We start from the raw sequence: 26,115 nt of genomic DNA, 5'->3' as shown, positions 1-26,115 counted from the left end.
TTGCACCTTTCCTTGGAAAGTGGAAAGATGACAGAAACTACAGTAACCTTGAAAGAGACATCCAAGTTTCCACTATCAGCAAATGTAGAGATCACAGGGGGGTTGAGGAGTCTCACTTGTTTCTCTGCCTCCAGTGTGGCTTTCATGCAATGTTTCACCTCATTACTGTAAATGTCCTCTAACAACGTAAGCAATCAACCCATATCTGTCTCTGTGTGCACGCACTGGTGCAGCAAGTTTGATACATTTCCCTTGCAAAAAAAGCTCATGCGCTACTGTTGCCTCATCTGCCCCAGTTTCAGAAGTTTCACTTGATGGTCGAAAATTGATGGCAGAGGACAGAACCATCAAAACAAAGATTTTGAAGACAGTTCTGAATAATTTGTTGTTTTTACATGCATGTCTGCCGGGAGAACAACATTAACAAAACTAGTTTACATCAAATGTACAAGTGGTTGTCCTTAAGAAAAGGACAAGTTAACTCATTTCCACATAAGATCCTCAGTCGTGAGATTTGCACTCTTATGGCTTTGCCAAAATGATCAACACATCTGTCGACTGGTCAACATATGAATTCGCTGTATTAAATAATCACACCACTTAATTGCTGCAAATAAGACATTGAAATAATATTTTTACCTAATGTAAGAAAGAAAAATACTGAAATCACGATGGCCAAAATAGGGCACCTCGTTAATATTGTGGAGACTAATTTTGTTCTCGTATTATGATATTAATTCCAAAGTGGACAGATGGCACCATTTGCATGTCTACCAGCACTCTTCGGGATCAAGCAACAATTTAACACTTCACTGCGACTGGCTCATAAGAAGGTCAGCCATTAAGTTCTGCGAGGCTTTAAAAGCCTTTTCATGTATTATGAAATTCATTTTGAAAAGGGAGGCGGCACATGTGTCTCATTCTTCACTGGACTAGCTGGAGCTGAATTACCACATTTAGTTGTTTTACACTGAAAAAGAAGCAATTATTATAACACCACCATTAAGATAGTCAGCCTTAATATTTTGCAAGCTTGACACACAGTGGGTGTAGCTCAGGAATAAAACACCGCCCTGACCTTGTGTAGACCTTTCAGCTCTACGTATACCCTGCACCTATTTGGTGGCAATGTCAAGGACTTTGGGTCATTGTCATAACAGTGGGGGAAATGTTTGGGGGATCATCTTCATCTCTGATTTAATGATGCATAGTGAAATCTTATGAGAGTCACTTATGTCCCATAAAATCCCTGGACAAAGCTGTAAAATCAATGACCTGTTTTGTTACTTAATGAGTAGCTCAACTGTGGAAAGGTTGGACCTCTCTGATTCTTGTGCCCAACCCCTTGAAGTATAAACTTTGCTGTGTGGCATCAAAAATACAGTTCCATCATTTTTTTTGTCATTTTATCTGCAAGTTTTCTGTTTCATGGTCTTTAAAAAGGACACTCAACTGTTGTCCATGTTGCAGGATTACACAATTCCTCAAGGGATAAGGTATAATCTCATCACCATTTTCCCTGTTATCAACTGCAGGTTAGGATACTTTGCTGGTCATTGTACTACGGCGCTGTGGATGTCTTCCATAATATTGTACCTTCTAATCTCAGTGGGGTATTAAAACTGGAATGATTGGTATGCAGCCCTAATGTGGAAGAGTTAATAGTTAGGGGTGAGAGAAAGGATATAAAACCAACCAGGGGAAAAATTAATATGAGGCAGGGTAGTGGAACTGATAGTATTCTATAATGTGTTGGCACCGAGATTGGAGGGAGAAAAAAAAAAGTCACAAAACATAAAGTGTTGAAAGTTGTGGACTGTTTGGAACATTTTCTTATAGCACAAGAGACAATGCCATGCAACTCACCATTAAAGAAGCTCTCAACTCTTAAACGGTTTGACGATATCCAGTTAGTCCGTTTTCTAAAAATACGTTCGAAACAGTGAATAAATTGTTTTTCTTCTCTTCTCTTTTTCAAACTTTCTCAGTGAAAGTAAAAGGTACATAGTGAAGCTGTGGATCCAGGTGAGGAGTTATTATACATTCTCCCCCATCCTTGTAAATCCATAATCATTAACATCTGCTCTAGCTTTCTTTATTGAACTATTTCGCCCATGTGTGGTCCACTTATCCTCGTTAACTCCACTTTAGCAAACTCAGCACATAGATCGAAGGATCGATAGAAAGGAAAAAGAGGGAGAGACAAACAGCGAGGAGAAGAAGAAGCTCTATTTGAAGCTTTTCGGTCCAGGCATGCTTGCTACAGATGTGGCTTACTCGCCTGTATTTTGTCCCAGGAAGTAATTCCTTAACCTACTCCATTTTGACAACTGACCCATGGATTTGCTGTCTGCTTGCCGGCTACCTTGAAATAATATCTATAATTGCCTCTCTACAATATTGATTCAGACAAGGTTAAAATAAGAACACAGCATGTATCTTGAGATTGTGTTGACTGCGTAAATTAAAAACTCATTAGACATCCCATTCACCTTGTTCCTCTGATAACTTAAAGCCACCTTTTTGAGACCAAAACACAAACTGCTGTCCTAATTTATTATTGGTGGCATCATTAACTGCAGCAGCAACTGTAGCACTGCTATCGTGTCTCGTGAAAGCACCGTCGGCCACTGGACATCCCGATTTGTCAAATCACACATCACCCCGTATGACATATTGATATCAAGTGACACTATAGATATCAATATGTCCAGGTCCTGTCAATATCCACAAAAAAACGCAGGAGATGTGTCTCAGTGCAGGCATGAAACACAATCTCCTCATAATTAACATTCATGTGCAGTTTGCTATTACATTTTATGGGCCTTTTGCAGACTTGATTGGATTTTGTGTGAACGCAGGTAAGAGTATCAATGTCACAGTGTAGCGGAAAGGTGCAGACACCCGCACCGTTGGTGGATATGAATTGGCCTTTGACACCAACGCTCTGGCTTTGTTTCGTGCTAGTAATCCATGTTGACATCTGACTCAACTTTGTCTGACCTTTGACCAGGTGATGTGACAGTCGAACCCTTTGGTTCACAAATACAAAAGGAGTAACCAGCTGAAAAATGTTAGCGATTCATTTTTTCCCCATCTGTGCAATATACATTATGTAAATAATATAAATACAATCGTTAGTTACACACTTCATAGTGGTAATCTGTAAAACTTTGTTTTAATGTTTTTTATTACATTTTGTATACTGCATTTTACTACGTCACTTACATGTTGCTGGATTAACCAACAGTCATTTATGCATTTTGTTGCCAAGTTGCTGTGAAAGGCATTATTTTGTCCTTTGTTTTTAACAAATTATTTCCGAACAACCTGTTATTACTGCATTCATGAATGCGTCTATGTGACAGTGAATTTCTTCAAGAACAGCACATGTAAAAGCTTGACCTGACTACAAGCTGGATTATTTCTGTGTGTTATTTCTTGGGGAAAGAGAGAAGCAAAACATTTATTCATATGAATAAAAATGTTACAAGTTATCACTTAATTGTTTGTCATAAGACTTGCGTTAAACTGGAATTATTCATCCATTCATCACATACTGAATATTAATACACAGACTGTCGATATATCACGATTTTCTGTAAGAGAGAAAAACCTTGCACACGTCAACCTGAAAGGTAATTACAGTATCATTGCACTTTCATACACTTCTCTTAAATTGCCTCTCAATTCACCAAAACACAACCTTTTATGAATCGTTATTTTCAGTAACCTGCTCCTCTCTCTCTCTCCCTCTCTCACCATTTCGATCAGGTGACCGGGGCCATAACTAGAATATTATTTACTGGATTGGCAATGTTAAAGTTAATGTTGCAAAAAATCCCTTCCTACAGCCGGATTCCGGCTCTAATGAGGCAGCGTTGATGGTTCTGCAGAGGAGACGGAGGAATGTCAAACACCTACCTCCACATACTTGTGGACCATCATTAGGGTCATTTAGTATTTTCCATTGAATTGCACTGCAGAAAGTGGCAGCAAAGAGCAAAAAGTCCATGAAAAATCACCTTGTACCTTGCAAGTGCACGGGGCCCAAAGTGTATTTGCATGTTCTAAACCGGAGACTGCAGGCTGTGTCTGCCTTTTAAGCTCTTAGTGCACAGGAATGTATTGATTTTAAAGTTATTTCAGTGATCACAGTCACTTGCCGAGTGACATTACATACCATGAAAAGCTGCTTTCAAATACTCTGTATTTGCATAGGATTCGCGCTGAAGTGATTTTCATGTTTTCTAACTGCTGGTTGCTTTTAGCGACACATATTCAGTGCCTGTTCTCGTCATACATTCTTTCACGTGAGAGTAAACTTTGTACGAAAAGTCTTTCAGGTATCATCATTTATGGAAATGACTCCACGTCTTTGTTCGGTTCGGTCCATTCGATCATTGCGTGGCCTTTTAAAGTCCTCTTGGAAGGCAGTGATTTGACATCTCAGGTCAGCTGCACTGTCGTGACATTTGCTGCAGAGAAGTGTTACATCTGGGAGGAGGATTGAGAGGCCGCTGACTGACATTACAGATGAACAGCGGCTGGAAGAAAACAGCTTGACGAATAAATGATGTGGTAAAAGTAATGTATTCTCTATCACTATTATCTCTTTTTTTAGGGGGGGGGGTTGACTTTGCGATTCAATTTTTCTATTCACATTCTTTTCATGACATGCATTTGAGGATGGGAAGGTCTCTGTGTGACCCAGAGTTCAAACTAAAGGAGGGCTTGAGGTTCTCCACTTCATATTCTTTGACAGGCAAGAAGCAAAACATCAATTCACGTGACAAAATCTCAGTAAGGTACAACCACACAATGCGTTTTACAGACATGACGAGGACACTGGCTTTCAAGAACTTTCAATTTCATCAAAAATATAGTTTGAAAATAATCAAAATGATCACTGACACGACTGCATTTGACACTCGTCAGATCTCATATTCCTTTGAAAGTGGAAGGCCTGGACCCCTAAGCCACCCGTAGGTGACCCTCCCATCCAACACACACACACACATTTTCTCACACCACAAAATCCATTGATATTCAGCTTCTGTTGTGGTACTAAAGGTTTGATGGGCAATTCTAAACACCCAACTATGAGATCTGAGCCACATATGGCATGAGTCAAAAGTGATACATGGAATTTCTGTCAAAATTTGTAATTTAATTTAAAATCATAAGTTTTGTTATTGCTAGCGGCGAACAAAGAAATATCATCTAGGTCACATGTTTTAGCACCACGCGTTCTCCGGTATTGCAAAGAATTGAATCACTGTCGGTGAAATTTGATTAAAAAGTCACCATTTACCAAAAATTGCCAGCATATTATGGATTACATTATAACGTGTTGTATCTGTATCATATTCAAAATCCACAACTTGTGAATTTTTCACGAGTGTTAATAATTCAATTCAATTCATTTTTGTATCGCCCAAAATCACAAATTACAAATTAGCCTCAGAGGGCTTTACAATAACAATATGTACACATTTGACATCCTCTTGTCCCGGAACCCTCACATCGGAACAGGAAAAAGTCTTTAACGGGGAGAAAAGAGGAAGATGAAAAGGGCTGGTCTCTATTGATAAAAGCTCATGATCCTGTATTTCATTAATGATGATTTCAGAATATTAAGAGGATCTTGTATGAAGAGGACTTTGACGGGGTTGGAAGTATCTACGTTATGATACAGTCGGCAAATGTTCCACCACTTTCAATAAAGCCGCTAAAATCCATATCCCAAAGCTCTCCAAACTTTTACCTGCTGGGATCTGTCAGAAGCATTTAGAGCTTTAGCTTTTACACTTCACAGAGAATTAAACATGGGGGTTTTCAACAGTGTAGGCTCAACATCATACAGACCGGATACATCCATGTTAAATAGTTGTCAAGATTAACGTTGCCAAATATGTTTACAGATCTTGCCTTTGGCGGGGAGAGGAACATCTAAGCTGAGGTCTTAGTGTGTGACTCTGTGATGTCTGTGTGATATCGCTCGGCATCATTGGAACTCGTTGGCCGGTTGATGAAAAACTCCCAATTCTTTCATTTTCCTCTAGAAATGCACGGGCCTGAATTCCCCCCCCTAACTCTTTTCATGTCGTACTTGTGGCCAAAGTGAATGATCTTGCCTTGAGGCAACATCTTACACTTATGGAAGTTTGAAACTTTTCACGAGCTAATCATTTTGTTTTTGACAGGTTGATTTATATCCTTGTGATCAAGTTTAAAACCCATGAAGGACTGTAAGTGTCAGCAGTGTGTGTGTTTACTGTGCATGCTTTTGTATACGTTTGGTTGTGCTGTACTGTGTGTGTATTTGTATACCCCACAAACACTATTACCTTATGCCTCATATGCCCAAAAGCCATCATCACACACTTTGTGTGTACCACATTGTCTCTGTCATTAGTCATACATTTCTATAAATATTCAATCAGCTTGACTAGCAGCCGAACGCCAAGTTTCAAAAAAACAATCTCACCAACCGTTACATTATTTATTTCTGTGCCCTCATATGAATTATTTTTCTTGTTCAACTATCATGCCTTCCTTTTTTACGTTTTACTTTCCTGAAAGTAGACCTCTGGAAAATAAAAGCCAAATCTTAAGCATGCTTCAGGTTATGAATTCAGATGTTGTGTGCCTTTGAATGTAAATGCTGCTGCGGAAGTCGACATGAACTTCACGACGGGGAGATATTTGGTTTGGGACACAAGAAACAATGCTCTGCTATCTGTACAGTTTGTAACTTGCAAAACAGTGCACATCACTTGAAGAAGAAGAATATTTGATTTGTGTATGTTTTATTGCATCAGGTACACAATAGGATGGAAGTGAATATGCAACTTTGAAGGGAATCTGAGCATTTTTGTATGTTCCCCCCCATTCTTTCCTGTTTAACACAGCCATTACTCTGTATTAACAAAGACAGAAAAATAATTTTCATGTGTCATGTAGCCTGGCATATAAATACTCTCCACAATATGTTAAACCTTTGAATACTCTTCACTTTTGTTTGCTTGTTAGCTCTCGTGCTCCATCATCAGTGGGCCACAAACACAAGCCCATTGTTTAAGCCTGATATCCAGACTAGCCGCTCATTATTCCCCGTCTGCCATTTCACATATTCAAAAAGCCATGTTCTTTTCATCATTCTGCCCATTTAAGCTTCATTTTCCCCAAGTCATTTTTTGGTGATGAATTGGCCCCAACAGTGGCACTTCAATCAGGTCTGATTTTCTGTCGCACATTAGAAAATGAGGGAGAAAATGATATGGAAATAAATCACATTCTGCTACTTGATCAGAACCACAGTCTGAGCCTGAGCTGCTCTCTGCCGTGAGTCAATTACTCATTACACACAGCTATTGACCTTTCTTCCAACAGGAAGTTCAGTGAATATCTCTGCAAGGATTGTAATTGACAAGATGTTGCTTTTAATAGAAAAATGCCCACATTTCCTCACAAGTTAATTATAAATTCAATAGCGGACCCAACGGCCACAGCCACTGAGAAAGGTTAGTATTGACATTTGTACCTGCCAGGCTGCCCACACATGAAGACATCATTTATTCCTGACAGGGAACCCATTAACACATGTACCTTTATGCCATTTAATACTTGATGGTGTCACAATTTGAAAATTGACAGTGATATAGAGTACATAATTCCAGGTGCATGTGACCTGCAAATAGACACTTTTAAGTCATTTGTGCAGCATGAAGTAGCATATATCCTGTGGCCGCGCTGAATGTTAGACTGAGCTCATCGGCGCAGCGCGTACCTCACACAGCTTCAATTTTCAAAGTGAAAATGATGTCATCATAAAGAGATTTTGTCCCGCATTATGGGACAATTTAGAAGTGGCAGCACATTCCTCAACAGAAAAAAAACGTGACAAGTCCCTGCTGTGATGCGCGTAGATCTGCCCTTCATTTGCCCCAGAGCCTCTCCCTGAACTCTGCTGAGTAGCATGGCAGTGATTTACTATACTTAGCAATTTCCACTCAAGCAATTCATTATCTGTTGAAAAAATTCGGAGACGTCCCGACACATTTGGTCCGAGGGTTCTGGATGTTTAAAGAATCACACATCTCAACTAGAAATGCACCGATCGGTTGGCTGCCGCCCGAAACTGGACCGTTTTCAGCTGATTAGCAATGACAAGTGACAGTCTCATATTTCATCGCCCCAAAATCACAAATGGGGAAATAAGGAATAGGAATCTTACCTTATTCCTTATACATCCACATTATTATTATCATACTGATGGCACCATTTGTTGTGTGTAGAAAGAATCCTGCTCGGCTTTGTGTGGTACTACTGGGCTCCGATACCTGGCGCCCAACGGGATGCTTTGCGCGTAAAGTTGCAATGGCATTGGGGATTTTCAGTCCGACACAATGTGCCGCTAGAGAATTTTAGTTTTTTTCCCAGCAGCTGCATATCTGACTGAGATGTGTTTCTCTTACTGACCGACTGTGCAATTGACGGGTGAGAGGCGACATTTGGTCGAAAAAAGGAGGTTCACCCTCTGTGTGTGTGTGTGTCTAAGAGAGATTGAAACAGTTGGCCTACAGAGTGCTGGCCCTTACCTTTTGCTGTCAATTATAGTTATTTGAAAGAAAATCTGAAGCAGCTAAAATCTGAATCGAGCAGGTCAGACTTTTACAGCAACGGAATCGTCCAAGAAAATTGCAATCGGTGCATCTCGAATCTCAACCTTCACAACCCTTTAGTTTATCTAAAATGAGGCTGAAGGGACAAAAGGAGGAGATGAAAGTTTGTGTACATCTTCAAATACTGCATGTAAACCCTCGCAAAAGCTGTTGGTGGTGAATGTTAGCATGCAACATTTTACAATCCACAATTCTGCAGTGTTTTTAAGCAAATTTACTTTTTTTCTGCGAACGCTTTTTGTCTATCAAGGTGAAAAGATGGAAATAAGTTCTTGATCATAAAGGAAGTCAGCCTGAAGACTTACAACTGGATGCCACTTTGCTGACTGAGTTATTCTCACAGAAGAGGGTCGACATAAGAAATAAAAAAAGTATCCAACAATTATTCAGAGCCACATGGGAAACCTTTTTGCTCGAATCACCAAGAATGACAGTGAGCTATACTGCCAATGCTCATCATTTTTCTTCTCGTTACTTTCAGCAACAGCATCAACAACTGTGAATTGCGCCGTGAAGTTTCTGTTGCCTCCTGCTTCTCGCAATGCAAGATTCCATTCTGCTTTATCAAATATCTCGCTGATAGATATCCATGTCAACCTGCAGCCATAATTCATCCATGCGATGTCAACTGTGCTCCATTTATTTTTTTTGTTTTGTAGCAGTGTGGTATTGTTTACCATTACGGCAATAATTTTGATATTTGACAGCAAAATCGAACTGCCACATGAATCAAAGACAGCGGCAAGAATGATACGATTCATTTTGGATTTGATAGCCGCATTTGTCATATAAATAGTTCTGAGTGAACACAGATTGCCAGCTGTCCCTTGTAAAACAGTTTTACCTTAGTTTTACATAAACCATCAACCACGATGTCTCTATGTTGGATATTTAAGGAGAGAATTGATCTATTCTCGGCCATTTACCAGTTGTCTTTCCAGAAATACCAACAGACTTGACAAACTCATATAACCCGAAGACGCCATGCAGCAAGGGACCTTGCTGGGTTCAACTTATTTCAGCTGAAAAGGTTGCTGTGGTTTCAGTAAAGTAAAAGACAAGCACAGTCCATTCGATTATTGGAAATACAGATGAATCGTTGTCCCCGCTGTTCTAGGCAGATGAAAAGACTAGAGCACGGAGGGAAATCCACATGAGTACATGCCACACATCAGGCACGGCGATGTGTCTTCTTTTTTTTTTCTCTGCGACACATATTCGGACCCATATATAAAAAGGGAAGTGATATGTCGATGCCACAGGATAGCTAGCTACTGCCGATCAGGTGGACGCACTGCAGCGGAAGGGTTGTTTTCAGCAGGGTAATACCCTGTGCCACACGAACAGAGCTGTCCAGGAAACGGCTCCATGAACATGACAGTAAAGTCAGCTTCCCGCAACAGACTGCCCAGTCACACAATTCCGATCCAATTGAGCATCTGCTGGATGAGATTGAACATTTGGGGTAGAGATCTTCTTCCAGTCAACTTGATGCTCCTGTGGGAAGCGCCGCAGACAAACATTGGCGGGCTTCCTGTGAAACCCTTCTGACAAGACGTGGAGGTTACTTCCTAACAAGCTGACACTGAAGGGGGGCGAGATGGGACGTGAATGATGATTAATATCATCTTGGAAGGGTTTGTATCGGCATAAATCAAGTGGTGGAAACACATCTTACATAATCAAAGTGGGAAATATGTTTTTTACTATAAAAAGTGTGTAATCCCCAATGGAGTATTTAATATACTTTAATATATATCTCATCAAACTCTCACCAAGAAAGCGAATCAGTGGATTTCCAAAAATGTTTGTTGTATAAGCGACTGCAAGAAGAGTCTTGATTAAGCATGTGCACTTACATTTCTAATAGATAACATTCACTCATATACTATTGAATACAACACAGCAGCAACAATATGTGCTGTACTTTTATATTTTAATGACATCCAACAACAGAGACTAGTCTACTCTCAGAGTCATTTAAGTGCGGTAAAGTGATGATGCATCAACATTAATCTTTCTTTTCAATTGCGTACTCCAGAAATGCATCTCTTGGGAAGTTTGGGGAACCTCTTGACATGCCGTTTCCTCTTCATTACCCAACCAGCTGTTGTTCCTAATGAGCCTAAAGGCAATCCCTCATTCTTTTTTAGCCATAGGTCTTGTGCAACTGGTGACATGTCGTCTGCCCGGAGTGAGGACTCGCCGCCGGAGAATTCAATTTGTTGTCGCCACCAGTTTGCTCAACAAGAGGTTTCCGACAAACTGATTCTACATACAAGTAGTGTGGATTGATTTAAATGTATTACAATTAAAGAAGATAGCTGGGGAGTTTTCATCATTTCTCAAAACATGTGGATATATATATATACACACACACACACACGGTGGCCCGTGGAGCTTGTTTAAAGACGTTTAAAAACAGTTCAATTCACTTAATTGAAAACATTTAGTCACACTGAAACATTCATGCACCACAAACGATAGCAACAAACGTGTCCCAGGTGTGTCTGGTGTCTTTGCAGTGTGTATCTTGTTTTTGCTGATTGTGTTTTCTCACTTTGTTTTTTCCTTAATTGAATTGTCAGCCCCGTGAAGATTCACATTAATGACAGACATTCCAAGCTTCATTGGAAAAATAAGCTTTGAATTAACAAAAAAAAAGGGACAGACATTGAACATAAAGTCAGCACACTGACAAATGCAGTTCATGTGAGGGTGCCTGGACAATATTTGCCAATGCTTTGTATTGTTAATTAATTTCCACAAATGTAGGTACAGACATTTGCATAATGCAAGCATATTTCTCCACAGCAATGTTGATAAGAGTGTTAAATACGATAAGGTACATTATGAACAATATAATTATTGGAGGTGCTATGGATCATATAACTCACGGTCCGGATCGTATCACTGATTGGATCAGCACAAAAGACAAAAAAATGGAGCAAATAGAACTTTTAGAGATCACTGATCACACTTTTGTTGCTGCCGATACTAATTGCTAAACATTGATCATCCACATTGTTGTTTGATTGTAGCAGCTGGTCTACAAGGCTCCTGGCTATTTATTTTATGTTTATTTTTTTGCCACCATTCCAAAAATCATTTTAAACAGCTCTGAAGTATGTGTAAACCATCAAACAATCTAAAAACACAGTTTTGATTCATCAACAGCTGCTGAGAGCTCATGTAAACACGTCATTATCTTTCTAATATCTATTTATGTATTTATCTTCAAACTTCTCACCAACACTATCTTACGAGATTACATGTGAACATATCACGACAACGTTATAATTTACCTTAGCCCAATACAAATTTTCCCTGAACAGAGCCTGAACGCATCACAATGTAACTGAACGGAACCTTCGCCTTTCTCCGGTCGAATTACACGCGGATTGGTTGGTTACATTGTAACATTATTAGAGATCGGCGACGAGAAAAGCATCAATGTCCTGATCGAGTATTTTATTGAATATTGGCAGATAACGATCATCAGTAAAACTTCATATTGTATGTGTGTGTATGTGTATGTGTATATATATATATATGTCCGCAATGTACAGCTCAAAATTCAGTTGAACTTTTATAAACCCAAGAATCATTTTCCGTTGACAAATAAGCCGCACCTATTTTCTTCGGGAGAGTATCTGTATTCAGCTTTTTACACTTCTGTTAGCTGTGGACCGAGCATTAACCCTGCGGAGCAACTCGCAAGAATATTAAATAATCCACAAATTATCTCAAGCTCGATTAGAAACAAAAGAACACAGAACACCCAGCGCACAGTCCCCACATTCTCCAGTCATTCTGTGAGAAATAATAGAAAATGTAGTCAGACAAAAAAAAGAAAGAATACATAGCAGGAATAAACTTTTGACATGCATTATTTACTCCAAGATGCCAAGGTGAACCTGCTGTATGAGATTAAAAGAATGATTTCAAAGCTGTAAATAATCTGTGTAGGCACATATCACATCCTCTGAAGGGCAGTGAATTATTTATTGTAATCTGGCAATGCAAGGTTGTTTATCACATATTAATGTGATACATCAGGGAGTAATTCTCCTCTGGCACACCACAAGCAGTTTCACTCACTTGGCGTCAGGGTACATACTCTATCTATGAGGATTCATGAGGCTGTAATCTGAGTGGGAGCTAATCTACACCTGCAGCACCCTGTCAGGGGCCGCCGCTGATTATTTGCAGAGATTTGTGTGACTACCTACAGATAAATTGCTCAGGTGTCAATATTCCCAATTCAGACTTTGAAGCTAAATTGTACAGAGGAGAATATTCCCTTTGTGCATTGTTCTTGTAAGCAGTAATGAGGGAGTACTGCCTGTACCAAAACAATGAGGTACAAGACAATGCGCCGTTGAATCATTTCAATCGAATTGTTTCTAACCCCAGAGAGTGGCATATGTATGTATACGTAATTGTATGTTTGTAGTGTGTGTATGTATATATATATAGCACTTTGTAAACTCTGTTTTTAAAGGTGCTATTTAAATAAAGTTGTTATATCTATACATACATGGGTATATATACACATACTGTATACATTATGTATATGTGTATTACCTCAAGAGTGCCTCTGTAAATCTTTTAGAAAACAGAAGAAAATGTTTTTTCTTCCCTGAAGGAGAATTATATGGAAGCCCATTCCCGCACCACCAAAAAAAAAGATTATTAAAGTTTTATTTTTGTTTGTCTCTTTAGGGGGTGGATATTTTTCATATTTCTTTTGGGGGATTTTTTTTTTTTTTTTTGTGGCGGGGAAAAAAAAAAAAAGAAAATAGAGATTAGAAGTGCGCTGCAGTGACAATGTCCTCACAGGTCACATGTCATTTCTTGCAGCCAGCTGAGGAAAGGAAAATAGAAATAGAAACGTGTTTCACCTGTGTGTAACTTATGGCAGAGCACAGCAATGTCTGATGATGTGTATGAAATGACAGACCTTTATCTAAGACTTCGTCAAATGATTACTGATGGGCTGGGGGAATGCAGTTTGTGCTATGAGAAACTGTAGTAATGATTAAAATGCTTCATAATGATATATAACATCTAACATTTACAAAAGTCACCAGTAATAGTTACCTTGTGTAGAATTGCATGTCGGTTTCATGGTAAGACTGGCGAGGGGATGAAGGGACCTGTGAGGACATCGTCACTACAGCGCATGCGCACTACTAATCTTTATTTTACTTTTTATTTTTCCGGCAGAAAAAAAGAAAAATATCCCGAAAAAAAAAAATCCACCCCCAAAGAGACAAAACAACACTTTAATAATCTTTTTTTTTTTCGTTACCTTTTTTTTTTTGGTTGCAGAAATGGGCTCCCATAGTATGACCATTGTGTAGCATAGAAGTGCTAACGCCAGTTAATGACGTGCTAACATACTTTGCTAATGTTAGCTTAGTTGTTCAGACAGTACAAACTAACCAAGTTGTGTGTAAATGAACACATGTATCTAAAAGCTTTTTCGTGTATGTTTTTGCAATGAGGCACTGATGAGTATTGTTAGTTCGGCTCTCCTCTTCATTTGGTCAGTTGTCACTCAACAGCTGCTTGAGGCAGACGCAAACAGCGTCCATAAATCTACCTGAGGCACAGAGAACTGAACGACAGAGAGGAAAAAGGCATTGCTGCTGATGTGTCTGTGAAAAGTGTGGCGTGACTGATGGATGCTTTGATCTAACCTTGAGGAAACTTGGTTCTCCACAGGATGTACTCTAAAAATATGACTCATTAAAGCCAATGTGTATTCAGGTATCAACACAGCTAAAAAGAAGGGCACTGCATATGATAAAAAACTAAATTAAAAAGATAAAAATGTGTCCGTCAAATATATTTTATGCATTAGCTAATAATAATAACACAATAAAAGTGTTAGAAATAGTAGTTGTTTATCATAAAATGAATAGCCATAGGAGCTTAGATTGACCGGTGAATAAAATCAAGCCAGAGCTTTACAGCCCACTAAAGCCTCAGGCTAGTTATATCACCCACCCAAAGAATCTGTAAAGCAAAGCATCTTTACTGTTGCCCCTTTTTTTTTTATGTACAACCACCTTGGTTGTTCGGTGCCTTTAGCTACTGTGTTTTAACTTCAGGAAACACTGCTGCCATGTTTCAAACCTTACAGATGGGAAGATTAGTGTGTTAACGCCTGAGGATTACAGTCAATGCTCCATCAGCAGTTCTCTGTCTGTAGCCATTTACCTGCATGCCACGACTGTTCCTCTCTTCAACGAGAACACACAACAAGAGATTTAGAGATCTACGAAGGAGCAGGCTGTGGTGCTTCGTCAGTAAAATGTTTTCTTCAATCAACTGCTTTAACAGCTTGTCAAAACTTTATAAGTTATCCTCAACACTAATAGTTCAGCATTTGTTAAGACATGAAAAAAACTGCTTTTATAAACCAGTGGCTCCCTGATATGTTGCCGTAGATCAATTAAAAGTTAGATTTACAAAAATAATAATTCTTTATCCACTTTTTTTAAGCAATGTCATGTTTATAAACATATTTATTACCAAGTAATTTGATCAAATGTTTAAGTCTAGATACCTTGCACGGTACCTTTTCTCTATAAGTAACACAAGAGACACTTAAACGGTTTGTTTACAAATTCAAAATACAGTTCAGTGCATCCAAGCTATGGTTGGCCCTTAATTTGTAATACTCACCCACCTGTGGGAGTTTGTTTATTGAATGGAATAGTTCCAAGGACATTTGCATACAATAACTCATTCAGTTGCATTATCTAATTTGACGGAAAGCCAATAAATGAAATGCAGCTAAATTGGGAGTCATCACCATGGTGCACTGTGTTGTCATGGTGGCCTCTGTTCACACAAAACTCACAAGAAGAACAACGTCCTTGGATCTTCCTCAATCCCACCTTATATTGCCCGTGTGTTGTGTGAGGACAGCAGTGTTGACAGAAATATTTTGTAATCAATGCAACAATTAGCTCGATCAACCATCCAATTAGCATAACTGCTTTGGCTTAATATGACGTTCATTGGGGGACATTACAGAGGTGAAATTTCACCAGAAAAACAGCAGCGTTGCTCACTCGTTCCAAATGCTTTAAATGACTGGATCCCGTGGTGTTGTGAGAACTAATAATTTCCCTTTCTGAGTATCAAAGGTGGCTGTAGGACGATGTTGTCACATGAGGTCAAACCTGTAAAACGTCTTATGGAGGAGGTCAGGGTAGATCTTTGGGCCCTTTTCCACATTAGCAAGATCTGCAAGTGCTGCACCTGTGCAGGTTTGCCTGATAGGTGAGACACAGTAACAATTAGACATGCCAGTCTTTGATACCTATTCATCAACTGCTGACACGAAAGATTAATTCCCTTTCCCAATTTTAATTAGTCATCTCTCATAGTTTGAGCGGCCTTTATATTGCCGTATGTCTCTTTTATTAATTCAGATTCCTCTAATGTCAGCATATAAAGTCTTGACAGGGGATTCATGTTTCACTTGGGAGTAAGTCAGACGGTTATTAAAGGGATATCATTCATATTGTCACGCGGTAAGAAATGTTAATTCAGCGTTTGGTACATAATGGAAGGAAATTCCTTTCATTCCAAGCGTAGTTCTTATGATATGCATCTAGGAGAAAACAACTAAACAGTATCGTGTTCTGGTGGTGTATTATGAATTGTTGTAGACATTATTCTTTACAAGCCACAAGGTGTATTATCTTCATGGGACATCTTCTTTGGCTCTGAGATTACTTGAGGAATAATGTACAACGCTTTCAGAATTTATTCACAGCCAGACAGGCCGGGCGAGGCCTCGCCACTTCACAAGACAATTTGCTCGCCTTAAAAAGAGGAGAATGGCCGCATCTCCAAGGGCTTGACTCTTCACCGTACCCCCCAAAAAGCGATGACACCGTAATCTATGGAGAAAACCCAGACCTCAGCATTTTTCTGTTCAGTGTAACTTGAATTTGATGGTAGCTTTTCACAGTGTGACAATACAGCCGAGAGGGATCCTTTAAGGATATGGAGGTATGAGGGAAAAGGAAAAAACGGGCCTATCTGTGATTTAAAAGCACACCTTTGAGTCCAAACTTGTGGATTGATAAAATATTTAGATTTAAGTGACTTTTCAGGGCGACAACTTTGAAAACCATAGAGTGTGAAAAGGAAGACAAAGCTTTCAAAATTTGCCATATAATTCCATGTTTTCCATTTATTTATCATCCCATCATGTATCATGTGTTTTAAGCCTTAGGGAACAGGAAGAGGAGTGCTCTCTGACAGATGATTAGCTGCGCTTTATCCCCCAACAATCCATCTTTCTCTAATCAGGGTGAAATTACTGCTGGATGGCTTTACATGTCAATTTTCAGCTTTTTGTGTGATCCCGCTTTCAGAATCGTGACCGAAATCTACTCCGGTGAAAAATATTATTCAAGAGAAAGCATTGTCATTCAGTGCGTCAACTTCGACAAGATTATTTCATCTTTGTGTCTGTATTTTTGAGGTCGTTCACCCACAAGCGTCGCCGCGCTGCAAGTGATTTTAATCACGGAATTTCATTGAGAGAATCATCTACAGCGCTACATGGATCAATGATACGTGCATGCCGGAGCAAAAGTTTATATTCTCCTTCACAGCCGCTGCCAGGATAAGACGGCTGATGGCAACATCCATACAATCTTCAAGTACAAATACAGCTAAGCCGTTAAGCTGATGATTGGTGTGGGAAGTAACACAGTATGTAAGCAAATGACTTTGAGGAGGAGGAGAGGGCCCTGCTGATTTCTCAATTATACTTCCTCCTCAGGCTTGGGAGAAACACAAAAAAGCACAATGGAGCTTGTTCCGTGGAAGGAAGACGCACGTTGCTGTGGGACCAGAAAGTTACAAACTTGAACAATGCGACAATTCGCTATAAAGACATCTTTTGTGGTACATGGAGCTGGAATGATCTGCGGATCTGAATCCGCTTCTCCAAGAAATAAACACGCACAAATGTGTATCCTACAGTGTTTGTATAGCACGGGGTAAATAAGCTGGGTGAGAAGCAGACAGAGAAGAAGGAAACCATAAGACATACAACCACCACATGACATACCTCAGATAGCAGTAGGCAGACGCAACCACTTATTTATTTATTTTTTTTCCTCCATCGGGCGCCTCCCCAAAAGTGTCATCGGTGCTGGGAACAGACGTGTAAGATTCAACTAATGTTTTAAACATTCAGGCACACTGTAATAAACATCAGCATTTGCATTCATACTGTGGTGATAAGTAGGTTCCACTAGAATAGGAATACATCCTCTGTGGTGAACCATTTCCATTAAATACTGAATGGTGCTGGCAGTATCTTCAAGGAGCACCTGTCCCCTTGTTTTGTTAGTCTGATTGGAGTGTGAAAGAGCTGTAGGGAGAAGGAATCAATAGGGAGCTGCCTGTTAAGTAAACTCTGCGTGAGCATACTTTAGAAACGCCATGTTTGTTTCTACAGGAGAGAAAAAAAGCCCCCACAAGTGTTTTTAGCAATTATCTCATCGAATGCTGAACAGCGTTAGCATTGTAAGTAAGAAAATGGGATCTACTGAGTTAATTAGTGATCAAAAGCAATGTCTCACCTGCATGAAAGTAGACATGTTTATTCAGTTTCTGCCTTGTGATGCTCGTCAGTGTAACATAATGGCCTTTGTCCACATAACGCCCTTTTCTGGCAGAAAAGCAGCCGAGTAGTGCTTCACCCCCGCGTGTCAACAAAAGGGCTCCGAGTGGAGGGCTGTATGTTTCTATGACAACTATATCTTGAAAACATATCACCACCCTAACAAGCGCTGTATGAGATGCTAGCATCGCTCGTTTGCCTTGTATAATCTATTTGGGCTTCTCTCTATTGGGTTTTCCACCATGAGCACCAAACGGAGGATGTCTGCTTCACACGTTACGTTTGAGTGAGACGTGTCAGGGCGTACGGCAATAAAAGCACAACACTCATCAGCAACGTTCAGCGTCCACCCAGACGACGTGCTCCTACTAATGGCCGTTTAAAGCGCTCCGTGAGGCCGCACGAAAAAGGTGCAACGCTCATTATGCGGCCGCATAGGCTCTCTCCTCAATGTGAACAACTGAAAAGTGGTTGGGTCGTGGCAGGGCTTGCATTCCTCGGGTTCCACCCCCTGTACCAAGAGTCCAGTAGAGGGCGGAGCCAGTGTGAGTTATACTAACAATAGTGTAACCCTAGTTCTATGCGCAAAGGGGGAGGCCTCTACTCAGGGGGCCCTGGTGCGCCTACGCTGCTTGCTGAAGAGGGTGTAGGTTGGCAGACAACGATGTATGCTGCTTGTAATACTGTGAGGTTGGCACGTCCTGATTGGCCAGCTACTCTGATGCAAATTCTCAATGGGTGAATACACGCTTGTGATAGAGTCCAGCAGAATGCTCCACCTGTGCTTAGAGAACTAGAGTTACAATATGGTAACCTTTGCTCGTGAATATGTTCAGAATCAGAATCAGAATCAGAAACCGTTTATTGCCATTGTATGTTGAACATACAAGGAATTTGACATGACGGGAGGTGCGCAACATATAACAACAATCGACAATGCCAAGTACAAACAATTGTACTACTCCTACTCTTGCCAATTGGATGATTACTGTGTATTATGTTTTCAATATTCTAACAGTCACAGCACCCGGGGATACATTTGCATACACTGAGTCGGCTATTGGCCACGCTTTCGAGTCTTATTCAAGTTTAATTACACACATATGTGCCTTTGATATCCGGTGATAGAGTGCACTGTTGCTATGAATGAACCGATTAATAGAGTAGTCATTTCTACCTGAGGAGCTCCCAACATGCATGCAACACTTCAGCAGAAAAGTATGAAAAGGTTCAGCTCGAAGCCAGACTCTCAGAGCAGGAGCTTAGTTCATTTATTATATTCATAATCCCAATGGTAAAAGTAAGAATTGCTGTTGCAGTGTTTTTGTTGACAGTAAACTGTGCCCACAATGCTTTGCGAATCTGATTTTAAAAAAGACAACAAACAACTAAATGGAAGGAATAAGACAGGAAGCAGTTTATCAGGGAGAGACAAACATTTCAACCAGGTTTTCATACTCAAACAGGAGTTATTCTGCGTAATGACCGAGACCAGCTTACTACAGTAACTGGGCTAAGAGCTGAATTTTCATGTAAATGCAGCAATGGAACAGCAGTGGCAACAATGAGCTCATATCCGAGATGTAAGCAGTCCCACTACTAGAATCGTCTTAACATGTTGCCCCACTTTAATCCAAAACACTCCTTTCATTTGAGCTCTACCCATTTAAGTATGCATAGCATAGACGTGCGTTTGCAGCTGTTCAACGAATCAAAACATCATTCAAGTGCACAGAGGTGCAGAATGCAAAAAACACCCGGTAGAAAGTACCTGCCATTCTCCCTCTGTGCAGGGTGTGGGAGTTCTCTCCCACCCTGCCGAGCTCTTGTCTATTTTCAGTGATATAGTTTCCAAGCCAGCAATAACATAATTAAGGCCCTTCATCATATTTATCCATCCTCAAATGTTTCTGACAACCTACAACTGTTCTCCACCCCCACTGCTAAACCTTGTACAAACATGAATACCCTTGGCAGTATCTTGATAATTTGATGCATTTTGTCTCTGCCTTGATTCATCTTTATGAGAGCAGAAACACTCGCTCATACTGTATATTGACAGTCGTAATTTACAGATGAATCAAGTTTATTTTTTTCATCTGTTGTCTCTTTCAATAAACTAACGTTGTGTCGTATATATGCATGACACGGCTTCTCAACTCGAATGTTCTGTAGGCAGAAGCTGCTTCACTGAAAGCCTCACACTCAGCTAGCTGGGAATGGTTTCAGTGCAAGACGGACCTAATCATTTATGTATAATTCCAGCATTCCATCAGAGTCATACGCTATCATTGTGCTTATTATTAAAAGTGTATAAGCCTGTGTCTACGGCCACCTTAAGCGCTTTCATATATTATTTAAGTGCTGCCCAGGAGCAATATAAAGCCAAGGCTATCAACTTCACTCAGATGTAGGGTGTCCATCTAATGCCACTGGCATGTGAAATATTGAACTAAGTTAATAATAGACTCTGTGAAAGTCTCCAGCAACAGCCACCTGAAATCTGTGCATCTTTTATGTCCAAGTGCTGTGAAAACCGAGAAAGAGACGGTATGGAAAAATGTCTTACTTCCAGCTTAGGTCAATCTCGCGTAAAAATGGGAACGTTTTATTCAAGGCAAAGGAGAGTCCAGAGTGAAAGTGAAGTCTGTGGGATAAATGGTTTTACGGAGACCTCTCTGCTCTTCGTTCTTCCTTTTTCTAATGATCATGATGTAAATACTCAGACGTCCATCATCGTTATCTATTCACGTTGTGTGGTACGCATGTGTGTGGCATGTTGGGTCGGTTATCTGTGAGAGTAATTCATATTGGCAGTCATACAACTGGGGATGGGTATCGTTAGGATTTTATCGATACTCGTACTATAGTCGATCGTGCTAATCCAGGTATCAATGCTATTATCGGTTATTTTTGATGATTTTGTGAGGAAAAAAAAAAGATACTTCATGAAAAAATAATTCATATTGCATAATATGTAAACAAATAATATTTCTTGAACTTCAACAGCAGAAATATTTAAATAACTCACTGTCGTTGACGATACTATTTCAATGCCAACAACAAATGTAAGAACAGTCCTACAGGGAGGAGTATAGAGCCGTGGTCATCTCCCGACAGTAAATAAACAATTGTTGTTAAGGCGGGTTGGCTGGAGTGGTAGTGGGACTAGCAGCTGGGGCTCATGGAAGGCCATGGCTGCAGCTTCAGCCCGACAAACTACAAAAAGTTTAAAATCCTTAAAATACAGTTGAAGCTAAACAATTAGCTAAGTGATTAGCTTTCATTTATGAGCCTATTCTTATGATCAAACTGATCGCTAACGTCAGCTGCAGTGGACGAGGATGGACGGCTGCTTGCCAAACAGTAGAAAACTGCATTTCTGCACATTTATGTTCTGCTTGTTGGCCAAATGTTGTGATAAATTGCTGGCAACCCTCCCTTACTTGTGAGGGTTTTATTGCATTTGATGTAGCCACACGTTGGATATTTTTCTTCTCTCTGCCATGTGTCTCACGCTGTACTGAGCGGGAGTCTGTGTTTGTGTGTGTGTATGTCTCCGCCCCTCGTGCAAAGACAGACACATAAGCAGTGTTTTTTTCCGCGGAGATCTCACTCCGTAATATCTAAAGTACCGACAGCAGAACCGTTAACTCCGGACCTCCTTTGCGATACTCTGGGTATTTACTACCATCTTATCGGTTCCCGTTTAGAACCGGGTACCGGGGGGGCATCCCTACATAAGCCAGTGTTCGTGAAGCTGCAGCAGAAGTCCAATCAAAGGACAATAACTGAGCCGGTGGTGTGGGACACCCCGGTCGTGCCATAAACCCAGAATGCAGATGCATTACAGCGCAACTCTTCAACCATCTGTGAAGCCATCGGAGGAAAGGCCTCATTTATGTAATCTAATGTAAACAAATTAAAACCCAAAGAGCAAGTTTGATATAATTAGTGTGAGTAGATCACAGGAAAAAGCCGCACACATAGCCTTAATGACTGCTGGGTAAACGACAAGGCCTAAATAAATATGCAGCGTTTAAAAATGAGTGTGGGTTCACTTCCAGTTTTCTAGTGTTGTGCGCCACAGTTCTGGTGGCTAGGCATGCTGCCAGCAGAAACTCATGAGGGTGTTGTGTCTCTAACAAACAAGCCCCGCACAGCTCCATTCTTTGCCTCCTACAATTTAAAACACAAGATGGGAGAGTGTGCCAACGACAGAGCAGGGAGTGATGCCAGAGACTGCACAATGTGAGGGGAAGCGCTAATGATCAACAGTCCCTCCTAAAACACACAGCTGGAGCGGGAGGGGACGAGGGAATTCTGAAAAAACAAAAACCTGTCTCGTTTTAATTCATGAATTTGTCAACTCTTAATTGTTAAAATGCTGTCTATTTGCAGTGTCTAACCGTCTACCTGTCTATCCATCTTCCTCCCTTCATAGAGTATGCCCACTCTTCTTCTGCATGTCCTCTGTGTCTGTGTGTGTGTCTTTAAAGAACAGGCATTAAGAGAATGGGGACATGCATATTAAATATTTGACGATTCCAGTTGCCTTCTCCTTTGCATTCTGAATCAACTACATTTCAATCAGATTCCACGAGCAATTTCCTTGCGTTACGTTTTGTGTGTGTGTTTGTGTGTGTGTGGAAAATCAAATTTCCTATCGATGAAATTTAAATTCTGCAGCAGCACCAGACTCCTGATCTTAATTGACCCCAGCCTCACCACGCATCACTTGTGTTTAGTCATCGCTCTCTCTCTCGTCTGGAACAACCAGCTATTTAATTAAGGCAATTATCCTGGAGGACGACATTGTTTTTCTGAAACAAAAAGTGAATTGCCAGTGTTATGAACAAGGCACAATTTTCCAACAGGACTCAACACAAAGTCCATGAGGCCACTGACACATCAAGAGATATGTACGCTGAACAACCACCATATACATGCTTGTTTGTCTGCAGTTGTAGGAAATGACTGTTGTGCACTAAAAGCTATTCTTGTAATTGAGATTAAGTTAATTAGAAACAAGTCTTCTGTAAACAATTTCCACGGTATCTATGCTGTACAAGGGACAGCCTTCAGAGTAGAGGGACTCCAAGTTAATTTCAGCCACTACAGAAGATGTCTGTTATGCTGCTATCGTAATACAAATGATTATGGAATTCTCAGCTTCACACCAGCAGACCGATAATGTGTCTGGTGAATGTATTATCTTGTTAAAGTTCTTGACTTATAACATTTATCTGTAAAGATCTGTATTGCATCTTGGTAAATCAATTCTGCGTCATTAAAAGTCACTCTGCTTGTTACTGCGCGAGATGCCTCCTAATATTGCGTTTTAAAAGTCAATTACGCAATCAATAAGGAGAAAATGTTTCAAACAGGATATTAAGAAAGATAAGATGCCAAGCTGTCAATATTATTAATAGGAATGTTGCTGTTCGTAATATAGCTGTGTCTGCATGGGTACATTGTTAAATTCACTGAAATATGTGTCTACAAAAGGCCAAACAAGTGTACGAACGAGGATTCTGTGACCAGCTGCTCAAAACACCATAAGTCAAGATTTTCCTTTCCTCCTGAACTCCAAGTTAAAGTTCCCTGAATTGGTTGCACAAAACACCTTCAAGTCTTCTCCTTAAGGTTTCCTTAAAACATTCAAGTATTTAAGGTTTTCCCTTGATCTTGGTCTGAAGCTTAAGGAATCCCTTAAAGTTAGAACAAAAGACCTCAGCAACCAAAGCAAGGAAACAACATATGGTACCTCCGTCTCCATCCAGCTCTATCTTAACCGTGCTATGGCAGAGTTGATGGCGATCTATGAGGGCGTCAGGACGAGAGAGCTGGGGAGAGCACACCAGTGTTGGAAAGGTGCTGCCCACGGTGAAAACACACGTGTAAAGGAAGAATAAAAATGTATTTAATGATTCACCAACATTTTACCAAAATCAACGCATCCCAAGAACCCAAACGATGAGCAATTGATTTTACACTATAGATTTCACCGGCCGTCCATTCATGATTTGTCCGACCTTCTAGAGTTGGGTAACTCTACTTTCCGCAGCTGTGCTCTTCCAAACATCTATTTCAATGCAGCAAATACCTTAATGTTTTTCACTAAGGAACATTTTTTAAGGGACACAGTGCAACACCCTCAAGCAAGTCCTCCAGCGAAGGACAAATTATGCCTTAAGTGTGATACTTAAGGAGGAAATTGAAGGCGTTTTGTGTAATCGGCCTCTGAAGCTTTAAAAACAAAAACAAAACAAAAAAACACTTCAGCAAAATTGTTTCTCGAAACTCTGTGTGGTGGCTCTGCATCAGCCATGATTATAACTGAGGTTCATATACTGTTGAAGTCAGGCTTCTTCCTGAGCATCAAGTTTAATTAGTAGGATGTACTGGGGGTAAGGAATGAACTTGTGTTTAAGAGTTAGAGTGCGGTAGTGACACGCTGCTTGATCCCTGGCCCCAGTCATCACCTGAGGGACTCCCTTTAAAAGACACGGGAGGTGAGAGAGTCCACTGATTGCCCTCAGGAGGATCACAGTTGCTGGCATGCAGGACTGGACATCTTGTTAAGGCCCAGTAGTTCACAGTGAAAATGAATAGCCCCCCACACACACACAGTTGAGTGGGAATTTCAGGAATAGGACCCTGGCTTTCTAACAAGCCAATTATGACTTGGGGATACCAGAGATTCCAGTGCTTAGGGAAGTGAATCTAGCCTTGGCCGGGCCCCAGTCTATAACTTGGAGGACGATTTCAGTGTTGTCTGCTGTAGAACAAACTCAATCTCACCAGTGGACCAAATCAGATTTCCATTGGTCCAGTGTGCAAGGACTGAATACAACATTACTTCATATTACTTAGTGTTTTGACACGTTTCCGAGGCCTGTCAACAGGATCTGCTGTGAGTGTGTTTTTGGGTTCCTGCCCCAATTTCTTTTTCCAGTTTCTTTTAAAAGGACTGTTCTAGAAAGTACAGGAAAGTACCTGATTTGATCATACATAGTCCTTGCGTATCATGCTGATCCATTATTCAGTCTTGGCGAGCTATATGTGTGCAACTGTGTGCAGTTATACATTATTTGAGTTGACACAGATCGCCCCTATCGAAGATTGTCCTGAGGGTAGTAACTTTGTCTGCAACTTTTCTGCGAAAGTCTAACCTGCTGGACATTTGTGAGACCTCTTAACCTTGTATGTCTCTAAAAACAACAACAGACGACAGACTGGAGGAAGAGTTAAGGGCACAGAGATGCAGTGTGTTTGGTTTAGTTTACAGAGAGTACACAGAGAACACACAAGGAAAAACAACGAGAAACTAAACTATTTTACTTCTACTGTGAATTGTATTATTTTACCTACGAAATTATAAATATGCTTTTGGCACAGGGATTGAATGTACTCCGAAACTAAACTGTTATGGTCTGTCGTCACACCATCTGTAAGGTGTCACTGATACTGGATCAAACAACAGACGCATAACGCATCGGGGAATTAAGCTTTACACTGCAGAGTACTGAGATTTGATGATACAAAAGTCAGTTTAAAACAATTTGCAGTTCTCCACCTGTTCAAGAGTATTAATCTCTTTCAACACAGTCTTCAATGATTGGACAAATCATTGAAGATGAAAAGCATTAACCTGTTGGCCACACAGCCCTGACCAAAGCTAATGGGGCTTTCTTAAACAAATCAACAAGAATCCATTGTAGAATATGACATGGATCGCATGCCTGTAGTGTGAGGCGG

The sequence above is a fragment of the Melanostigma gelatinosum genome, assembly GCF_949748355.1.
Source record: "Melanostigma gelatinosum genome assembly, chromosome: 5".
Classification (NCBI taxonomy): Eukaryota; Metazoa; Chordata; class Actinopteri; order Perciformes; family Zoarcidae; genus Melanostigma; species Melanostigma gelatinosum.
The sequence above is the reverse complement of the archived record's forward strand: the minus strand, read 5'-3'. Positions refer to the sequence as shown.